This window comes from Myotis myotis, unplaced genomic scaffold (genome assembly GCF_014108235.1).
Source record: "Myotis myotis isolate mMyoMyo1 unplaced genomic scaffold, mMyoMyo1.p scaffold_m19_p_5, whole genome shotgun sequence".
NCBI lineage: Eukaryota > Metazoa > Chordata > Mammalia > Chiroptera > Vespertilionidae > Myotis > Myotis myotis.
In genome coordinates this window covers 30,029,603-30,053,171 of record NW_023416357.1, presented here as the reverse complement: position 1 = coordinate 30,053,171, position 23,569 = coordinate 30,029,603, and the positions used below count along the sequence as shown (strand labels likewise).

At 39.1% G+C, this 23,569-nt stretch overlaps 1 protein-coding gene and 1 long non-coding RNA gene across 8 annotated transcripts in view; one reads left to right on the top strand and one right to left on the bottom strand.

Moving 5' to 3' along the window:
• Positions 1–23,569, top strand: part of PDE4D (phosphodiesterase 4D) — a 1,246,395-nt gene that overhangs the window by 1,177,227 nt on the left and 45,599 nt on the right. The gene's annotated exons all lie outside the window — the stretch shown is intronic.
• LOC118655800 lies at positions 448–23,319 on the bottom strand. Its single transcript, XR_004967399.1, has 3 exons — positions 22,944–23,319; positions 3,361–3,393; positions 448–579 (listed from the first exon to the last, which is right to left on the bottom strand). It is a non-coding gene; the product is annotated as an uncharacterized LOC118655800 (long non-coding RNA).

Sequence of the window (23,569 nt, the reverse complement as noted above, 5' to 3'; positions counted from 1 at the left end):
TATAATATTTCATTATGTGTTGAGAATATCACATGAATTTTTATTCTCAAAAAGTACTTCTAAAAGTGGAAATTGGTATAATATTTCTAAAAAACAATTTGGCAGTACACATCAAGAGACAAAATATCCTATTCCCTTTGACCTAGTAAGTCCCCTTTTGTAAATCTCTCTTAGAGATCTACCAAGGAAAAAAATAAGATTGGACAGAAATACATCAAAATGTTCACAGTGGTTATCTCTGAAAGATAGAATTATAGGTGATAAGATTACAGATTTTTTTCTATTTTTCCCTCTTGTGCTCCTCTGTAGTTTTTCCAAGTAATCTATAATTTAAAAGGTTACTTTTATACTCAGAAATTATATTAGTAAACATTTTTAATTTTTACAAACCTTGAGCTTCGTAATAGTTATTTATGGAGACAACCAGACCTGATTAACAGCGCCAAGATTGGAATCTGGATGAAGGCTAGCATGGCCATCTGGAAGTGTGAGTCATTCGAGCGCCATGGATGAGAGGCTCCGTGCAAGTATTAGCTGTGTTGACAGTGACTGCTGTTTTCATCGTTGCTCAGGAATCTCCTAGGAAAAAAAAGGAGAGGGCTTCCCCGTTGGATGAAAAAACAACTCCCTGGAACCAAATTCACAAATACAATGAGTGATAAGGAATGGATTTTTATTAAGGTCGAAAATAATGGTTAAGATGATGGTAGGAGCATCACTGAAATATCCTTAGACCAATTTTTAATCCTTTAATTGCACTTTCTGAGCCTGCTGGAGCATTCAGGGTCTCACATGAAACATGTTTGCTGTTCACTAATCTGTCTTTTTGTCCAATGCTGTGAAATCTGTTCATCTTGATTTACCAACTCTCCTAACACTGAGTTATTATAAAAGAGGTATGTTTTCAGGAGAATGGAGAAAGAAGGACTTGAGCTGATTTTTAGAATACTTTCCTTGGTTAAAGGAAAGAAACAGAAAGTCAGATTAGTTAGGTAACATTATGTTTCAACTGCACAGATTTATTCGCCATTCCTCCAGGAAACCACTTTAATTCTGGCCACTGGAATTCGCACAGGTTGTTCTTTCTCTCTCAAACACCCTAACAAACTTTGTCTGATAAACTCTATTTGCTCTTCCAGACTAAGTTGAAATGTTCCCTCCAGTGTGAAACCTCCCATGATATTCTAATTAGTAAACAAACTAACAAATGAATGAAGCAGAAGGACTGAGACCCAGCTCCTAGCAAAATAATACATTTTTAAAAAACCTTTCATTGTTTCCATTGTCTGAATAGACAGTGATTTCTTAAGCTCATGTGAGATATACTACCAATATCAACAATTATGCTAACCCAAATGAAATCTATACCCTAAGGCAGTGATGGCGAACCTATAACACGCGTGTTAGAGGTGACACGCGAACTCATTTTTTGGTTGATTTTTCTTTGTTAAATGGCATTTTAATATATAAAATAAATATCAAAAATATAAATCTGGCGCTAAACCATTCGTAGACGACCTGCTTCTGGGTTGGGGTTTCATATGTAGCAGAGCAGCTCCCTTGCTGCGATCTATTGAAAGTCAGCCCTCGACAAAAGGGTTTATAAAAAAGTAAATAAATAAATTATATATATATATATATATATATATATATATATATATATATATATATATATATATAAATCTTTGTTTTACTATGGTTGCAAATATCAAAAATTTCTATATGTGACACGCCACCAGAGTTAAGTTAGGGTTTTTCAAAATGCTGACACGCCGAGCTCAAAAGGTTTGCCATCACTGCCGTAAGGGAAACTGAGCATGCTGGTAGTATGTGTTAGGGGCAAGTTTTACTTTTCTTATGAACAAAAATACTGAGATTTCAGAATACTCATCTATAGAGCTTTTGGATTTTGTATTTTATCACCTTTTTTTAAAATCTAGAGCTCAAGTAGGCAGTTTAAACTCTGGGTCTCAAGCCAGTGGGGTTCATGTTTTGTCACTATAGGGTCTACAATAGAACTTTGTTCCTTTGCTCTTATAAAATTTTCATGAATGTTGAGTTACTAAAAAATGACCACATAAGAGCAATCAAATGTCTCAGTTGGTTGGAGTGTTATCCTGTACACCAAAAGGTTGTGGGTTTGATTCCTGCTCATGGCATATGCCTAGGTTGTGTGTTTGATCCCCAGTTGGGGCACATACAGGAGGTAACTGATGTTCCCCTCTCACACCAGTGGGGGGGAGGGAATCAGCGGGGGGGGGGCAAAGGGAGGAAAAGGACACATATGTAATACCTTAATCAATAAAGAAAGGAAAAAAATAAAAAACCCACTTATCCTCAATTGAGGATTTTTAAAAAAGAGTAACATAAGGAGATTGCATATATTACAAGGTGCTTAGCCTATAAATAATTCTAATGTAATTAGAGTAAATTCATAAATGTGCTTATTGGGACATCTATAATAGAGTCAACAATAAAATAAAAATACATAAAAGAGAAGAGTTGACATCTTTGTGGAACCATTTCCTATCATACTTTTTAATAATTTATATAATTATAAAAAATAATAAATGAGTTTATTTGATAAGTTTTAAAAGTCTTAAAGTCTAAAAATAGTGTGCTTTTTGTGAAGAAAGTTCATGTACTTTCTTCCTTTATTAAAAAATTAAAGCCCCTGAGAAATAAGATGTAGCAGAAGGTATTAAATTATTTCTTCTGTAACAGCACAGTCCCACATCAGCTTTTAAATACAAAAGAAGAGGCAAAGGGATGATAGCACTGACTTCAGTTCTAACCCAAGTAAGGCAGTAAATGGAATGAAATCAGTTTTTCCTCTAATCTTATGTGGGGGGAAAACCGTCATATGGCAAACCCATATGAAACCAATCTGTTTGGTTTATTCATCCCTGCAGTGACATTCAGACTCCAGAAACTATATCAGAAACCTAGTCAATATTTCAATGCCAACATACAGACTAGAAATGTGATAGAGTAGGTGATAACTTACTGCATTTAAAAAAGAAAAACAAGCCCTAACCGGTTTGGCTCAGTGGATAGAGCGTCGGACTGCGGATTGAAGGGTCCCAGGTTCGATTCTGGTCGAGGGCATGTACCTGGGTTGCGGGCACATCCCCAGCCAAGGGGGAGTGTGCAGGGGGCAGCTGATCGATGTTTCGCTCTCATCGATGTTTCTAACTCTCTATCCCTCTCCCTTCCTCTCTGTGAGAAATCAATAAAATATATTATAAATAAATAAACAAGAAAAACAAAACAAAACTGTATTGATTGGGACAGGGTGTTGATCACATATCTTTTCATATCGCTTCAGAAACTTGTGCTTATTTTCTACTTTCAACTTACTCTCCATCAAGGCAGATTTTCTCTCCTGTTCTCCTTCGAATGAAAAAGAAAAAGAAGAATCAGTATCTTAAAAATAAAAATCTATCCATGCTCCCCACCACTTGAGGACATAACCAGCTTCCTTCACCAGTCGTTTATCTTTATGACCCTCTCCTGCCCACCTCTCTAGCCTCATCCCACGCACGCTGTTTGCCGCACATGCACCCTCTGCTGTAAGAAATGCACTGTGTCCCCATGACTTTGAACCTTGTCCATGTTATTCTGCCTGGGACCCCCTCCCACCTATCCACTCCTTACCTTACTCCGCTCTCGCTCTTCTTCTCTGCAACTAATTCCTCCTGCGTTTGTATATATCAAGAATTTCCTCCTCCACGAAGCCCTCCCGCCCACCTCCAGACCAAGTTAGATGCCACTGTTCAGTATGTGCCCTTATCACAGTGGTACACTAGGATTGTTAGCTTGTCTCGATTCATGGCCAGATTGTGAGCTTCTTAAGAGCAGTATCTTGTCTATTGATCCTTGACTGTCCAGCATCTTATCCATTGTTTAGTATACACTATATGTTCAACAAATATTTGTGAAATGAATCAATGAATCAATGGCTTTTCATTAGTGGAGTTAATAGGGAATCTGAAAAACACATAGGAACAACATGTGGACAAGTTTGGTTGAGGTAAAAGTACTTTGCCAGAGACCACCTTTGAAACTTCATCTAGTTGGGTCACTTTTGTATTTTTTTATGAAATAGGAATATCAATTCTCAGATCCTGTTAAAGGAGGTCTAGTTACCAAGGAACAAAACAAATTAGTGTAAAATTGACTTTCTTAGAGTCCCAAATCATAGATCCTACAGATAATATTATGTTGAAATGTCTCATTAGCTTCTAAATATTGATATGAATGAAGTCATCTGATTAAAATAGCACAAGCCAAAGGAGGGAACAAGATTTCTAGGTTTTCAGTATACTTCTTGACAAAATGTTTTATGGGTGTACAATCTCTTGACAATTTTCTGATCTAATTCCCAAGGAAATGTTAGATTTAAGATGTTTATTCTGCAACGGAAAGTTTGTGATATTTTATTTGCATTACAAATGGAACAAGTAGACCACATTTATCATTTGTGGCCAGGAAATAAAAGGAGCCCTATGTGTAGAAAAAAAAGCAATCTCCAAAATATGAAAATCAGGTGTTGATGACCTTGAAGTCAGTGTGTAAAGCAAGCATAGAATCTACTGACTTTTCTTTCTCTAATGAAACTTACTCCCTTTCTATCATGAAAGCCGGGCAGCCTGCGGACATTTCTACAACTGAATTGCTCCTTAGTCTTGGTAGTCAGGTCATTTTTGGAAGGATAGAAGAAAGCTAGTACCTAAAAAGAAAACTAAGCATGGAGAGGGGATCATCACTAATGAATGTATTAACTCATGGTTTCTGATACTCTTGCTAAATACATTCTTTAAAAAGTTATTTGGTAAGCAAGTAAAAGCAGATGATTTATTGATATTTTAGAGGGAAGTAAAAAAAACTCTATTTAAAAAGAGAACTAAACTGCCCAGCCAGTGTTGCTCAGTGGTTGCGCATCTATCTACCTATGAACCAGGAGGTCATGATTCAATTCCCTGTCAGGGCACATGCCTGGGTTGTGGGCTCAATCCCCAGTCAGGGGCATGCAGTAAGTAGCCTATCAATGATTCTTTCTCATCATTGATGTTTCTATCTCTTTCTCCCTCTCCCTTCCTCTCTGAAATCAATAAAAATATATATTTTTTAAAGACAACCAAACTGAATTAACAAATCACCAAATTTCGTGGGATATTGAAAATTTACTGCCAATAATTTTATGGTTCATTGTGATAAAATACTGGCGCCTGGGTAGCCATAGGACCTGACGGCTACCTAACCTTAGGAGGGTCAGAGCTGGTGCTGCATGGATTCCTTTAAGAGCTGAGTAGTCCACCTCGCACAAAGTGCACCAATTTGAGCGTGGCTAGGACTGTCTAATGGTAGCCCACAGGACTTACTTCAAAGAGTAACAAGAATGCAAATGTTACCTTGGCTAATAGGCCTACCAATTTGATTTTTGAAATAAGAAACATTTCTAATATATTTTAGCAAAAGTTGATCTTACGAAGGGGACCTGAAATAGAGCATATTAGGGGACTTAAAGCTGGATTTTTTTTTTCCAGATTTTATCTCTCAGTCCCTCTCTTTCTCCTCCTTCCTTCCCTTCTTCCTTCTTCTCCCTCTCCCCTTCTCTCCTAGTGAAACCATATATTCTTCTCAGGTTTCTTTATTAATGACAACAACAATAAAACAGTTATTCTGGCCACAATCCAGGTCAGGTTTTTAATTTAAATACCCTTTTCCTTAGAGGTACCTTGGAATTGGATTCTTATTCCCTCGCCTTCCTTTTTGTATTTCTGAATGATATTCATTAGTTTAAAAGAAGGATTTCAGATTCATACTAAAAATTGATACTATTCTATTCTCACTTTTTTCAACTTCCTTCTTTTGCATTCCCCATACTGCTGCCACCACCAAGTAAACTGATTATCTCAAACTCTATCTTCTCTTTTATATTCTTAAGGCAATAATTGAAGTTGGCTTGCTCCAAGGCTGAAACTCTAGGTGTTAAAATAACTTGAGGCATAGAATAGTTTGAGTCAATTTATTGGTGGTTTTGATTACATATATCAGTTTTATAACCTGCCATGCATAATACAACACTTTCTAACCTAATTCTGGCCCTGGCCCTGGTCTTGGCCCGGGCCCATCTCAAAATGTGACTAGCACGATTACTGGTTGGTACTTCGACTCTTGTCTTCAAGTTTGGTCATCTGAAGGAAAATTTGCAGAGGCATTTGCAATAAGGACATTTAATTAAGAGGAATATTATGTACAGCATTGATCCATAGTGTAGCTAATAAGTTCATCCTGCTGCAAATTAAAAGAGATTTGTTAGTACATTGGCCATAAGAGTGAGACCTGTCTCAACAAGAATATTGAAAGAGGCAAGGCAGTGCAACTTTCTTCTCCATGGGCAGTGAATTAACTTGCCAAATCTGGACCATTGATCATAGTAAATGTGTGCAAAATAAATCATACATCTTCCACAGTTCATTGTATTCATCAGCACTTTTGAAGTCAACCATGCAGAGTAGTCACTGTTGGCCACATTTTCAATTGTCTATGGTTTAGGCCAGCCGTGGGCAAATTACGGCCCGTTTGAAATGAATAAAACTATTGAAAAAAAAGACCGGACCCTTTTATGTAATGATGTTTACTTTGAATTTATATTAGTTCACACAAACACTCCATCCATGCTTTTGTTCCGGCCCTCCGGTCCAGTTTAAGAACCCATTGTGGCCCTCGAGTCAAAAAGTTTGCCCACCCCTGGTTTAGGCAGTATGCCTCAGCTGTCCTTAAAGTATGTGTTCTCAGATAGTTGTACTCCATGGGCCAGTTTCAACCAAATTTGAAAGGACAAAAGGGCAGCCTTGTTTGTAAGGGAGGGCATTATAGTATGTCTTCAGAATTGTTGCCTTAAAAACCAAACCATTGTCTAAAAAGTCTCTTAGAATCACTTAGAGCTTGAATACATGAATAGAAGACTGAATTTCTCAATTGTGTACGTGCTAGCACTCATTATGCAGGCCAAAAGGTACAGGGAAGTGCCACTTAAGTGTGCCTATGAGAGTATGAAGTGTGTGTACATGGGGAGGGCAGGAAAGAGTGCTCAAATATGAAATAATTTATTTGTGGTCCCTGTTTCAATTGCCTTTTAAAAAATATGTTTTCTTTGGAAATAATTTCAAACTCATGGAAGGCTTCATGAACAGTACAAAGAACACATGCATATTCCTCACCCTGATTCACCCATTGTCAACATTCTGCCTCAAGTGCTTTATTGCACCTTCTTTCTCTTTGTGTACACACACACACACACACACACACACACACACACACACACGCTATTATTATTCTCTGAACCACCTGAGAGAAAGCTGCACACGTCATGCATGGCCCTTCATCCTCCAATGAGTACCTCCCAAGAACAAGGACACTTTTCTGTATAACGACAATATAGTCTCAAACATCTGATGGCCTTTGAATATTTCAGCATGACTTATTTATACCTTTTTACCTCAAATTCTAATCCAGATACTGAAACTGCCAGAAAGAACAGCTCAACTATCTTTAAAAACAGACATCTCGCTAACATTTTAAAATTTACAAACATGTCGTGTCACTATATGGCAAATGACTAAATGCTGACGTTAGGGAGAATAGATGATTTAATACAAATAAGATTTACCTTAATAAATCTTATCTGTTTCGTGATGCATCTTATCAATGGCATTATGGTTAGCTAACATTCTTTAGGTCAGACAGAACATTTTGTCTGTATTTTTTATCCTGTTTTTCCTTTTATAATCAGACTAGAGGCCCAATGCATGAAATTCGTGAAAGGGGCTCAGCCCTCACAGCCCCGGCTTCATCCGGAAGGTCATCCGGAAGGACGTCCAGAAGGTCATTCAGCTGCCTGGTCTAATTAGCATATTATGCTTTTATTGTTATAGATAACCCCAGATTTTGAAAGATTGAAGTAGTTTCTACTTAGACAGTGCCCTTACCTTGCTACCTCACAGTACATAATAGAGAGGTGAAAGGGCACTGGAGGTACTAAATGGGTTTAGTAGGATCAGGGGTCTTGTGGGTAATCATCCTTTCACTGAAATAGTGTCTCCCAAAAGAGTTCTTATAGCCAATTTTATTTACTAAAATTTTAATGCAGGTTTAAACTGCTATGAACAAATAGAACTGAGACTTATGCTTCATAATCTATACACTTAATTTTGGTAATCCTTTTCAGATCGTTCTAGATGCTCTAAACTAGCAATCTGTCACTACAAAATATCCTCAAATTACAGTAAGCTGGCAACCAGTCATCCAGTCTCTACAGTACAGCCTGGCATATGTGAACACACTCCTTTTTAACAACACTAAGCTATAGTCCTAGACCAAGGGAAATTGGAGTGTTACTCTTGGTCTTTGTATTAGTTGAGACTGTGTTTCACTGTGAATACAGAGATTTAAAATAGAAGTGGCTTAAAGAACATAGATGTTCATTCTCGATCATGTTAAAATCCGAAAGTAGACAGTCTAGAGCTAATGTGGCAACACTGTTCCATAAAGTCTTCAAGAACCTATGCTCCTTCCATTTGGAAGCTGTTAGATGTGCCCTTTATGCCTAAACTCAACTCGTGGCCCAATTTGGCTGCTCCTGCTCCATCCATCAACTTCATGTTCTAATCAGTAGAAAGGAATGAAGAAGGACAGATATGAGATGTATGACGGATGTCTTTTAATGAAAGCTCTTGAAACTCCATATAACACTTCTATTAATCCATTTACAAAAACATAGTTATGTGACAACATCTGGCTACATAGGAGTCTGAGAATTTTCTCTAGTTTGAATTTTCTCTACTAATATAGCTGATGGAAGAGCACCAATATTAGGGGACAGCTAACGGTCTCTGCGACATTGTTGCTTATTAATAATGTTGCATGTGTTTTAAATATTTAATGTCAGTCTGCCGCACTGCATTTGCAATGTCATTTATAGTATGGTCTTTTACGGTATGAGCTCAGTAGCTGCAGTGTTCAGGGGAGTTGCATTAGGTTTACTAAAATATCTTACCTGTGCTGGGTTAAGGACCTAAAGATTAAATGTGCTAGACTAATCACTAATCAATTTTAATGATATGTGGCCATAGATGCCCTACCTCAAAGCTTGCACGACGTCCACCTGGAATTAGGGGAAGAAGAAACTAGTAGTTTGTGCTCTTAATACTGTGTGATGCTCATCATGTTCTTACCAACTCATTCTCTATTTAAGTTTGAATCACAGGTACATTTTGAACTTATGGTAGAAAGAGTCCTGAAGTTTCACATGAGAATTACTCTGCTTGTTCTAACAAGATTGTGTCCCAGCAGGCATGCCAAAATTTGATAGCTACAAATAGGGAGGTCTGAAAGGAGAGGGGAGAAGATCATTTCTTTTAACTCTACTGCAGTGTCTTGGATTAAGGTAGACACGGTTGCCATTTTGCTGACATGAGCAGACATGTCACAATATAGGGAGAATGAGCAATCACAGAGCTGATTTCATTTCCAATGGGGTTTATGGAAGCACAAAAACACGATGTACCAAATGATCCTAAAAGTATGAGGTAATCTAATTTGTTCCATCATTACAAGAAATTAAAGCCACGCATAATTACATCCCAATAGTAAAAAGAACCCATTAACGTGCCATTGTTATTGACTGAATAAAGGGAGCTTTTTGATTACCTTGGCTAGCCACATTTTAATTTTTGTCTGTCCATTTACTCCAAAACACATTAGAGGGCCTTAACTGATTTTGACAAAATAAGCCGCATTATTAAAGGTGCAGTTTAACCTGAGAAACTTAAGTTTAATTACTAGGTTAGAGTTTCCAAATGGGCATATTTTCTACATTTCAGCAAATTTGGGGATGTAATTATTAGGGAGTCTTTGGTTTTTAGTGTTCATTAGAGGTCCACGATGACAGGAAAGGCTTAAATGTAAAGAACTGATTTTGTTGTAGTTGTTCCACCAGGAGTCTCTCCAAAGAGAGGCGTCTGTCTGTTGTTTTAGGAGGGGACCGAAAGCCCCCCCGAATGCAGTGATTGAGGGGTGTGCCTCCCAGAGGAAAGTCCCCGCAGGGCGCAGGGCGGAGTACCCAGACCTCCAAGGGAGTGGAGTTAGGCAGCTGAATGATGTGAGGTGAACTCTCCCATACATAGTGTCCCTGTGATTTAGCATCCAAACCAGGGCACTTTGGAGAATGAGGGGCAGCTGTTCCTAATGACATTGGGATAACAGACATAAACCTGGTAAATTCCAAACCAATGGGATGTATGGACCCCCATCCATAAGAAACAGAGACCTAAACAAATAAATGTCGTAAGCCTTTTAGGTAGTCGGAGAATAAATGGTTCTGCAGGACACTCAGAGGAGGAAAAATGGAGACAAGGGTCCCTGTCCCAGGGCTTTCTATCCCCAGCACAAAAGCCACTCTAGTCACGTGACATCTCCGACTGTGAGGTTTACAAGCCCCTGGACCATGTTAATATTCCTCTAAGTCTAGTTATTGATTCTCAGATGCTTTACCAGCTCTGGAAACATTACAGAAAGGTAACGTTAATAAAGGGAATGTTCCATGCTTGTTCGGATAATTCAACCAGCATTTAGTGGATACCTGGTTTGTGACAGGCAGTGTTTAGCACCAGAGATTGAAAAATAAATATGATGTGGTCGCAACCCTGGAGAAACTCAGCCTATTAGCAAACAAATCATTGTGATAGTTTAGTGAGTTCATTACTTGAAGAGTTAACTTCAGATTTGGCTGCCACGCATCAAACATGGTATTTGCGAGAGTCTATCTTTAGAGGGAACGCCTGCTGGGTGGTAACCTGGATTTTCCTAGTCCCCTACTAATGCTAGACACCATAGCAAAATAAACAGGGTGAGCGGGCTGTGTTAGAGAGGGGGGTGTAACTCAGGGGGCCTTGTTTTCCAGACTGCTAATTTATTTATTTTTCCACCTGGAAAGCTCTTTCCTACCATCTGAGCTCTTCTGGCCAAATCAAGAGAGACAGGCTACAAAGATTTTGAATGGGTTAAAAGGTTTGCTTGTTTAATTAGATAAAAAATTTGAGAACACTCTCCAGGATTACTGTGCCCAATCACATTGATAAAGCCGAGAGAGACTCAGCCAGCCAGTGGATAAGGGAGTCAGGGAGAAGAATGAGCTGGGAATAATTCAAGAAACAGTCAGGCATGCTCTGTGTACCTGCATATTCAATTCATCATTTTCTGGACACTTACTATTTTCCAAGCACTGCTTTCCATGCATCATCCTATTTAATCTTCAAAATCACCCCATGATGTAGGTACTGCTCCCATTTTACAAATTAGAGAACAAGCTTAGAGAAGTCAGTTTATATGAGGGTCTCACACTAGTCAGTGGCAAAGCTCAGGTTTGGAAACCAGGACTACCTTACTCCAAAAATGATTCTCTTGATAAATCCATCTTTGGCCCAGAATAACCCAGTATATAATCCACTCAAGGATTAAGAAATGCGGGATCCTTTGGCCTTCTTTCTAAAGAAAGGAACTGACCGTGTGTGTGTGTGTGTGTGTGTGTGTGGGGCGGGGGGGGGGGGGGGTTCTAAGCTGGAGTAGAGGCTTAATTCAGGTAGAATAGACTCCTTCCTCCAGAATCCGACCAGTTTAAATTCAGGTGCCAATCTCACCCTGAAGGAGAATTATGTTAGCAATGCTTACTTGTCCTGATGAATTCACTTCTAAAGTTACATTGTCCCACAAAGAGAACAGGACCCAGGGCCAGAGGGCCCAGCTCCCAGGGAGAAAGAGGCAGGCAGAGGAAGCAGCGTGTGGGAAATTCCAGCTGCAAAATGTGATCATGTTTTCCTCACCCACTTACCTGACAGCCCCAATTTTTTCCCTCTGCCTCCCACAATTGCCTTTTTAATTGTCTTTTTTTGAATAAACATGATCGATCTTCCATCAATGCACTTCTAGTTGATTTTCTACACTTTTAGAGACGCATGCCTACCCTCTCCTCCTTCGCCCTGGTGGCTTTAGCTCTCTGCCTCTTTCCTCCCCCACTCCTAGGCTGCCCCTGCAAAGAATTTGGAGAGTTGAAGGAAAACACTGTTTTGTGCCTGGTGCCAAGAGCTGATTCTTGCCCCATCCGAGCCACCAGACCCACTCTTCCTGTTGTTCTCACATTGTTCCCTTAATCCCAGCCAAGTTTGTGAACTCTGGTGATGAGTTACCAGGTGGAGGAGAGCGCAGGCAGCCTCTCCAGGAGGCTGGGCTGGACCCTCGCAACGTTCCCGCCCCGCACATGCTCTCCCGTAGCACACACAAATTGCTTTCAAATCACTGGATTGTTCACTTGTTGATCAGAAACTCTAGACTGTGGGCTCCCTGAAGCCAGAGATCTGAATTCAGCTCTGACATTGAGCACCTCTTATAGTGCCAGATTACCCCTTCAGGTATTGAACAATACTTATTAGGTAGTTAATGGAACCAAAGTTTAAGTTGACAAGTATGAATCGTGTAACAATGTCTATTTCCCTAACTTTGTCTGTAGAAAGGGACTCACCCTCTGGTGAAAAACAAAACAAAGATAATGTGGATTCCCTCCAACTCCAGAACCCATCACCCTTAATCGCCTCCTGAGTGCCCTCCTCCATGAGCAATCTCGGGATTCCCCATTCCAGACTTTCCTGCTGCTCCGAAGGACAGCTTGTCATCTGCTTCCTTTGAAGGAGTATTTGCATGAAGGGAGTAACCCGTGAAAGGCAGGAATAGAATAGATGAAAAGAAAGAGGGTAGGAATGACTGGATGAGCAAATGACAAGTATGACTAGATATGCAGAGATGAGGCCCTGAGGAGACTTCCTGACCAGAGGCGAGCATGTGTAGGTGGCATCAACCACCAGGGTTGGGGAGGACAGAAGGGTCCAGTGAGGTAGATTGTAGAGGGGCTCTCAGGAGTCTAACTGAAGTTTGGATGTAAACCTGTAGGTATTAAAAATCCAGAATATGGTCTTGCGTGAGAAGATATATTATTATTATTGTACAAGAGGTGCTTTGGGAACATAAGGTTATGTAGGAGAGACTGAAAGAGGAAAAGACCCCTAAAAATAAACAGCTAGAATTCCCAGTAATATTTTTGTAGGAGTTTAAAAGCTAGACAAAAAAATGAGAGCTGTATGGAAAATTTTATTTTTTCCTATTCGTTCGCCAATTAAAGAGTAGGATATATGGCACTCTTTGAGGGACTGTGCTCCCTATTTGGTTGAATCATTAGTAATTGTTAGGTCATTGGAGTCAGATATTTTTGGTCAGGCCAAGTTCCTCACAGGACATTTCATAGGGTCCAGTTGGTCCATGGACAGCTGAGATCATTTGGCCAAGGCCATTCCTGAGTAACCGTTGGAACCAGGAAAGGAATCTCTGTCTTTCGACGCCAAATCAAATAGTCTTTCCGTGACACCACATTAGCATTCTGGATTCCAGAAACACTTAATTTCTCTACCTTGAATGTGTAAGGTCTTTAAGGGCTTGTCTAAAACACTGCTCTCAGGAAGGTTCCTGTCACTCGTGCTAAGGACATAAACTTTTTTGTTGTTTGGTCCTTAAAATGTTTAACTTTTTAATTAGTTGCCAAAATTTTGAAAACATACATTTTGCATTAAAATATCCAAATGTGAGGATTCTGTTGAAAAATCTGAAGATCTGGCAACAGTTGGCCAGCATTCCCGCATGTGCCCTCTGAGGTCCCACCTGCTGTCCCAGCAACCCCCCACCAACCACAACATTCATTCACATGACCTGTCTGGCTCTTGCAGACACTTCAGTGGTTGACCTGCTTCATGTGTTCAACTGGGAAGCCTCTAGTGCCCTGAGGAAACTCACACGTTTGTAGAAATGATTTACAAAATATCTGCATATTAAGCAGCTCATACCTTAGAGATCTCTGTGTTCTACTTACTTCGTCCTTGCAGTAGGAAAGTAGGGGAGTTTTTATTATAAAGTGGGAAGAAGAAAGAAGAGGGAGACTAACTTTTATTAAGTTAGGTGATTCCTCAGCTAGTGTTTTCAAACGTACTAGGAGATTATAAAATCAATTTAGTAGGTCACAGTCAAGATTTTTAAATTAAGTAAAATAGAAAACATCAGAGTTGAGTCATAGATAGTAAGGGTAAATAGTATTTATTGTAAGTTCTATTTCAATTATTTATCTGTATATATTGATCAAATATAAATTAGTATATATGTGTGTATACTATTTCAATTATATATAGATTCCCTTTATATTGCATATATTTCTTTTTATTTATTTCACTTAAACTTAAATTCATGATTTGTTAAACAAAGACTATAAAAAAATTTTGCCATAGCTATTATAATATATAATTCACTCCCTCCCCTACCTTTTAAACAAATACAGGTATCAAAGCATTCCTGTATTGTACATATTTTTTATACTTGGAGTCAGTACCCACACTTCTTCAAAAAGGAGCACAATTAACAATAGTATTCATTGTACCTACTTGAAACAGTATACTTGTCATAGTACAAAACATATTTCTTATAATGGCTCACTATCTAAGAAATTTGAAAGCCACTGCTTCATCTCACTTAATCTCCCCCCCCCCCCCCCAAACTCTATGGGCGCATCCTGGGCCTTCAGAAGAAAACAGCAGCCTCCGCAGGCATTGAAGTTTCCCATCATTTTTGCTGCTTGGAAGATGTCAAAAAAAAAAAAGAAAGAAAAAAAGGAATGGTCTGGTTATCTGGGGCTTGACACTGATAAAGAAAGGACAGTTTCAAGGTGGGTAGCCATGATTACTAGGTCAGCAATAACAAGTTATGAAAACAAAATATAAAGACCAAAATTAGAATGTGGACCCAAATATCAAGAAGCTGCTTCATTGGTTAGATTTGCAACAAAAATTTATATGAAAAAAAAATTCATTCCAGTGAAATAGTGGGAAAGCATAGTAGTGTTAGCAAAACAGCAAAATTCATAAAACTTAAAAATTGTACTTCAAGAGTTAAGATATGTAATGCTATTTAAAATATAGTATATAGTCACCAGAAGGACATACTATTACAATTAATTTTAGTGGCTATCAGACTTGTCTTAAATAAAAAACCTTCTGCTCATATTAATAGCTAGTCATCTCGGTGCAAAATGTCCACACCTTAAATAATTCTAGCTAAAAAATTATATATATATATATATATATATATATATATATATATATATATATATGATATGTACAGCCATTATGTGTTCAGACAATGGAAAGAAAAATGCTATGCAATTTCTTTCTCTGATCAAGGAGCTGTAATTTAAGCATAAACCTGGAATACTCAGAATAAAATTTGGGTTTACAAGATCAAGGCATGGCAAGAAGTATCCAGATTTCTGTGGACACTTCAAAAGCTAATCTTAAGAATGAAATAAAGCATGAATGGCATGCTTTATGCATCTTGCTTAATAAAACAACTGCAGTTGAAATTGTGTTCATTTTCAGTGAGATATAGATGCTGACTACACCTAGCATCAAAAATATGTAGAGAATTGTTTTTCTAGCTTGGTGCTCCCTGGGGAAAGCACTATTCAATTTGCTGTCATAACTGCTTTGCGCGTCTGAGGACTGACACATCAACCCTTTTGTGGGCCTTCCCTTGAAGCACTGGTGAAGTTCCCCCACAGCCAGGCAGGGACAACTCACCATTGCTGGCCCCAGTGCAGTGCTAGACAGGACCCAGGTATGAGAGAGGGTCTGGACAAGGGAAGGCTGGCATTGCATGAGACCAAGGACTCTGGGCAACTGATCATTTGCTCCAAACTGGACAAGTCTGAGTTCTAAGAGCAAAGAGGCATTGCAAATCTTACTTTATGTTTTGCTAGACACAATGTAGTTTCTGAGAAGTGTACAATTTTATGGAAAGCAATAAATGGATTCTAGCACTGCCCCCACCAAAAAGAAGGAGGAGGAAGAGGAGGGAAAAGAGAGGGGGAGGAGGAGGAGGCGGGGAGAAGGAAGATGGGGAGGAGAGAAATGACAGTTAAAATCAGCTGTTATGTATTACATGTAACAGACTTGATAAATATTTATAATTTTTAACAAGTCATGCATTTAAGTAGAATTCAAACCAACAAAAATGAAATAGGCATGTGGATATGTGATTTTTAAATTAAAATTAGTCTTAAAATTCAAATAAAATATGGAGAATGGCCTGGGGGGCGGGTAGGGGGAGGCATCCTTCTGTGGGATGTATTTTTAGCCCTATTTAGAAAAGAGAAAACCAAGGTACAGAGAAGCTAAATAATTCACCCGTGGTTGCTAAGTTGCAGAGGCCAGCATTTGAGCCTAGACCTCTATTCCCTATGTCATGCTCTTTCTATTGCTCATAACTGTCCTAACAGCCCACTGAAGTGGATACCCCGAGAACACTGCTTACCACTTGCTGTGCATCTGCACTGCTGCAATGGATTCCGATCTCCCTCCTGCTACCAGTGCACTTACCCAGTTCCCACCATCTCCATTAGCTCAAGGCCACACATTTAAGTATTCAACTCAACTTCCCTTCTCCTCCCTTCAAGGAGGCTACTCCATCCAGTCTATTTACCGCCCACACATGTAACCCTTATCCAGGCTCCAGACGTTTCTTCTACCTGAAAAGAATGCGAGCTCACTCCCTCCTCCCACAGCCATTCAAATCACAGACTTCATCGTCAAAGACGTACATCCTGGTTCGCCTTCTTCCTGGAGCCCTGTACACTGCACTACAGTCCATCAAGTCCCCTCCTTCTGGGCTACAATAGCACTCAGAGCTGAATGATTTCTACGTCACCTTACGCTGTCTCTAGGCAGCAGTTGGTCATGTGTCTGGTTTTCTCAGCAGGATATTATAAGTTCCTTCCCAGGCCCAGGCCACTGAATCCTTCATGTTCTTGTATTTCAAAGCAAGAGAACATCAGAGAGGCTCAGTAAATATGTATGGGGTTTCTTGACTGCTCTCTTTCTGGGGAAAAGAAAGAGAGGAGGGAATGGAAAGAGGCAGAATACTCTCTGACCAGTCTCTCAGAAGTGCAGGAAGGCCTGAGAAGGGGAAATAAGATATTGAAGGTGGGATTTTGAATATATGGAAACCTACAGAACTCAAGTAGTGTGTTTATGTTTTTGGACTCACCTGACATGGTACAGGACAAAGTTTTCCAAAGTGTGCTTTAAGAAATGATAGTTTTATTTAAAAAAAAAATCTGATGTCAAATAAATCTAGGTTATACTTGTCATTAAATGGGTCTCTTTGCTATAGAATTTCTAGATTTTGGTAGTTCATGTCCACGACAAATCACTGCCAAAGAGGCTACGTAGTCAACATTTCCCAAACTTGTTTAACCACAGAATTCTTTTGGTAAAGAGAATCTTGTAGGAATACTGTTCATATGAACATTCTTTGGGAAATGTTGGCATGGGCCTCCCAGCAAACCCACAGTAAGTGGTGCTCTTTCATTAGCCAATGACATATATTCCACATTTTTTTTTATACATAGTAACTTTGCATGATTTGGTGTGGTCTTGTGAAGACTATTCTAGATCTTAGATTTTTCACTCATATGCAGCCCAGAGCTGGTTGATATGTGAGGGTTCATGGTGATGACAGAAACATAGTAACTGGTTTAGGACTGAGAACCTGTGAGAGAAGAAGGAACCTCTCATGTATTAAATGCCTTATTGCAGATAAAACTTATTTAAACAACCTTGTAAGTGGTTCTCCGACTGGCAATGGCACATGTTTACCCTCCATCTCAAATGTCACCTCCCATCCTCCACATAAGTTAACTCTTCAGTTCATCCTTAGAGACTCGAAGCTAACATTGCTTCTTTCAGAAAGGTTTCCAAATCCCTCACAGGCTGTGGCAGAGGACACTTCCCATGTCCCCTTTCTCTGCCCTGTGCTTACCTATACCTACTACCTGGTTTTAGTGGGCAACTTACATACATGCTTTCTCATTAGGCTATGAGCTTCTGGAGACCCAAAGTCATTTCCTTACCTTTGGGCACTCAACATCTAGCACATAGCAGGTGTTCAATAAAAGAAGATCATCATAACCAGTAGAGTGGAAAGTCTTTGAGAATTAGGCAGAGCTTTCAGCTACCTTGTTCAATGCTAAATCTTCATCATTTAATGCAGTGCCTGGAAAAGAATCAATTGGGTGAGCAATGCAAGGTTATTTCATTCAGGGTCTCTCACTTAAACTAAAATAATCTATAAGGTACATTTTATTACCCCCAATTCACAGGTGAGGAAATTAAGGCTTAAGAAAGATTAAGTGATGTGCCAGGAATTATGGCTTGTATGTAGTAGAAGAGATTGGAATTTCCCTCTTCTCTTCCAGTGTCAGTCAAGGGATAATACTGCTTATAGTCTAACACAGGTCATATGGAGTCTGCAACCCAGATTGTCGGATTAACCTTGGCTCAAATCCCAACTCCTTGGACAAAAGCCCTCCCTCCTCTTAACACTGACTTCCACAAGTTTTCTCCTCTTTCTTTGGGTCGTCTCTTCAGTGTCAACTCAGGTTGACGTTTCAGTTTGGGCCAATTCGGCCTCCAAGCTCAGTCCCTTCACTGGGTTAAAACAAAGCAAAGAAAATCTCTTTATTTCAGGATTTTATGCCATCGGTAACTTTATTAAATATTTGAAGGAGAGAGTGATTTATAGGGTGGAATCACCCTGTCCGCCAAGTTGACTCCTTACACACACACACACACACACACACTTCTGAAACAATCGGCATAGTCCTATGTAGAAGAGATCACAGATTAGTTCCATCCAAACCAAGGCTCCTTAAAGTCACATCTTCTATATAAGTATCCTTATCAAACACTTCCTTGCAGGCAGGCTCTCCCTGAAAGAAATTCTGATGAAAAGTTATGGTGAATACAGTATGATTAAAATTTCAGTGACTAGAAGACTATAGTTTTTAAGAGCAAGAAGTCTATCCCCTTACAAGTCACATTGGGAAGTCCTTTTCTATTCATGCCTGACATATCTTGTGAACACATGCCTATGTATACTTTTAATTCTGAGATTGTCTTAGATAAGAAGAATCATCAGAGAAGCAAATGTTCTATAAATTATTAATTTTACTCTACCAATAATATGGCTGAAGATAATGGTCTCACTGACTTCAGCCTTGCCTACTTCAATCCTATTTATTCCAGAGCCCTAGAATTTCCCATCTAATTAAGATCAGAGCCCATATCACACAGTACTCTGAATCACTCAGCAGTTCCCACTCTTGAGGTTCAGGCCAAAGGCCTTACCGGCAGATGCCTGACAACACTTCCATGGCCAGTGTCTGTGGCTTTCTCTAGCCTCTTTCTCCCTGAGCAAGGCCCTGCTCATGACAGTTCCCTTCTCCGAATACACATGCACACATACCTTACTGAATATAGACCCGCATGTTTGCACATATTTTTTTTCTCTAAAAAATCCTTCTTACCCTCTTATCTCCTATTTCATTCTTTTGGACTCAGCCTTCTCCCATTCTACCTCTGTCCCAGTCTGATTTAAATAGCTGTTTTTTTAATTCTCCCATAGCCCATGCGTTTTCTTCTTTTGAATGCTTTCTATTTGCTCCATTCTAGACCCCAGGGTTTCCTTGGGTAAGATACACTCTTTTAATCATCTTGTTTTTACAGACTCTGTTAAGTACATGACACCAAGTTCATTCTAAATACATTACTGATGCTGCTAGAAGTTGACTTACTGTTAGTACTAGAAGTCACTGAAACCCAATCTTGCATTTATTTCATTTTAAAGTTCTATTAGAGCCTTAGGCAAAGCACTAGGGAAAAAAAATCATAAGATAGTGAGAAGCTAGAAGGAAAAAACTCAGAAAATTATGCACATCTTCCCTTTGGAGGATTTTTGAAGTAATAAGTGAAATATTATATATTTCATAAGATTTTAAAATGCTTCAAAACAAGAACTTTGATGCCAGAAATATACTTGGACCTGAGAGCAGCCTGCCACTGGCAAGCTCTGCTTAAACCTGTTACATGTACACATTGAAAATGAATCCAACTCCTTCATGTATTTCCCATCAGATAAAAGGCATAGAGGAGGGGGGAAACGTCAGCAAAAGTTAGAACTAACCTGCACAAATCTTTCACTATAGCGAACTCAGGGAGGGACTAGCTCAAAGCAATGCATGAAATAGAAATCATTTTTCTCCAGTTTTGCCTACTTCAGATACCATCAACTCCATCCTTAGGAACAAAGAGAAAATTTTGGTGGGAATTAGGGGAGGAGAAGTTGGAATTGGTTAGGAAGATATATTTTTTTATTTTAAGAAAAATCTAAATCAGCTATTATAGCTTATTTTTTAATTAAGTGTAAGCAAATGGTGTTCGTAGTAAGTGATTTGAGCGGGGGGGGGGGGGGCAGGCTGTTCTCTTCATTTACAACAATAGGCTTATCTAGGAATTATGACAAACTTATACAGACCTTTAGTCATTCCAGTGTTGGTAAAGCCAACATCCACATAGTAACACATCACGTAGAGTGGATCTTTTTACCTCAATGGTCAACATTGCTTAAGTTGTGGGTAAGAGTAAATTGCTAAACATTTCACAAGAAAACGACCTCAACCCCTCGCTAACTGCTGTGGCTCTGAGGCAATTCCTTTTTTCCTTTGCATAGGGAAGCTGCTGCTTCAGCATCTCCTCCCGGAGCCCCTGGCACCGGTTCAGGCCATGTGTCAGGGGAACCCTTGATCGCATCACAATGACGGAAGCCAAGTGCTAGCCTGAAAGAATTCAGAACTGTTTGTTCACAGAAGATCCCGAGTAGAATCACGGGTGTTCCATAGTTCAAGGGTGCCTTGAAGAAAACCATGTAGGAGGACACTTCCAAAGGCTCGAGTTATTTCTCAGTTGCTGCTCCATTGCACTCTCCTGGCTTTTAAGAAATTTCGCCAACAGTTGTTGATTGGGAATTTTTCTCCCTATAGTTAGTTCCTTGATTTAGCAAGATTTGGGACAGTTAAATAGAAGAATTTTCATACATTTTCAAGGAGTACCACAGTGAATACTACTCTCTGGGGAGAAAAGTATTTTATTAAGGAATACAGTTTGTGCTTTTGGTAAAATCCAAAATTAATCAAGCTCACTGTTTGTGTGCTGCTATTGATGACACTTAGGTGTGTTTGTGTAGTGTGGTGATTCAAGTTCCTGTAAGATAGTTGGCAACTTCACCTTAAGGCTTTTCAGTAGGGATGAAAAGGTCAGTTACTCAATTTCTTAGAACATTTGGGGTTAAAATTCCTAAAAGTTAAGACTTAATAATGATCCTGAAAAACTGTGGTTAACCATATTGCCTATAAACCTAGGAATTTGGAAAAAGTAGTATTAGTTCTATGCTAATATCAACCATAATTCTTTATTTGAGTAACAGTTTTATAGAACAAACTGTTCTTTGCTGTGATTAGTAATTATTTTCTTACTTATTGGTAAATAGATGGGCTCTGTTCATTTTTTTTTCCATTCTCCAGATTTATAAGGTACATGCAGAAGATGGTAGAACTTAAAATACATCTATTACCACATTATGATTGTACCCAAATGTTGATTGTCTAGGATTTGGACATAAAGTAGATCTTCTGAAATAAGTTGTTCCCATTGTCCCTGTACTTCCTTCTTAAGAGCAATCCTGTGTTGAAGTGCATGTTTTGAAGCATTGGCTTTCAAGAATTACATTTCTATTATGATTAAAAAATAGTGAAATATAATATCTGGTGCCACATCCTGTTAGGCCCAAGGCCTGTATTTCTGAAAAGCTTTGAGAAGTTGAAAATGGGAGGGGATTACTTACATAGGAGCTCAGACTTTTGGAAGAATTGGAGTGCAGGGAAGAGGAACATGGAAAGCCAAGTCTTAGCGGTATGGAGAGGGGATTCCTGGCTTCTGATGTAACCAATGACTGGAAAGATGGCAGTGAAAAATTCTTGACACAATGATTTTGCATCTTTAACCCACTGGACATGCTAACAATGGGCAGATTACCCAAAATAAGTCAATTTCTTCTTAAAATATCCTAAATCCCTATTTTATACAGTAGAGAGATGAAAAAAGCAAAACCAAAACCATATAGCCCTGGCTGGCTAGCTCAGGTGGTTGGAGCATTGTCCCATACACTAAAAGGTTTCAGGTTTGGACTCCAGTCAGGACAGAGGCCTAGGTTGTGGGTTCAATCCCATTCGGGCTCCTATGGGAGGCAACCAATTGATGTATCTCTCTCACATTGAAGTCCCTCTCTCTTTCATTCTCTTTCCCTTTCTTCCTTCCCCTCCCCCCTTTCCTCTCTCAAATCAGTGGGAACGTATAGTAGATATACTACCATCACAACTAGGTACTGCTGTGCTTGCATATGTAAGGTGTTAAGTACAATGAAAATAAGTTATGGTCATAGGCTTAATTATAATTTATGACCTTAAGGGTATGGGATTACAAGGGACTTTCTACATCATGTCTTTGTGTAATGTTTCAATTTTTATAACAAGCATGGTATGTTTTTTATATTCTTATAATCAATCAGGGCAAGGCTATACAGATAAAATATTTTATACTTACTATTTTAAATTATCTTTAAGGTTGTTCCTTTTGTTAGAGATAAAAGTTCCAGTCTTACACTTTATAACTCACCTGGCAAGGTTTAGGCAGTTGTTTGTTCACCTCGAGTCTACATTTACAGAGATTGGTATAGGAGGGGCAAAAAACACAGTAGAATAAAAGAGGCAAATTTTAACCTAGAGTTCTCAAAGTGAATAGCAATAGTTCAAGAATCCTTGATAACAATGAACCACGCAGTACATGTAACAAATACTTGAAAGTTATTCTAACTTTTACAAATGATATATAAAAACTTACCTGGAAAATGCCAGGAGCTTGAGATTCAGTCCGTGAAATTCTTTACTGTGCTGCTGATCATTTACAGAGCCTACATTTCAAAGGCAGAATTTCTTCCCCTATATTACCTTGTAGATTCCAAGACAAAGAAAAGCCATCTCACCAACTTCACTGTAAGCTTTTCAATGTGTTCTTTCTAACTGAAAATAACAAAGTTTTATAAGGTGGACTTTTGGGAGTTTGGATTATTTTTCCCGCGAGAGGTTTGCTTATCCGCAGGCTAATGTAGCGAAGTTCTCCGTAATTGATGTGTTTATGGAGAGTGCCCATGGTCCCCAGGTCAGCTTTTGTAAACAGAACCGGCTTTCATATATAATGTTTTCATTTTTCTCACCTTTGTAGTTTATTCTGTGCATGGTGAATAGAAATACCCTGCCAGCCTTTTCCCCTTGGCATCCCAAGACCATCCTGGTCTCTGATATGCAATTCCACAGGCGACTGGAGCATGTATGCAGGACATGTGTCAATTGCCTGTACTATGTGGTGCATTCACACAGCTGCTGCTTTAAGATAACTCTTGGGCAATTCTGAATATGAAATTACAGCATATTGTCAAGTCTGAGCGTCCCGACCCACAGCTTTGCATG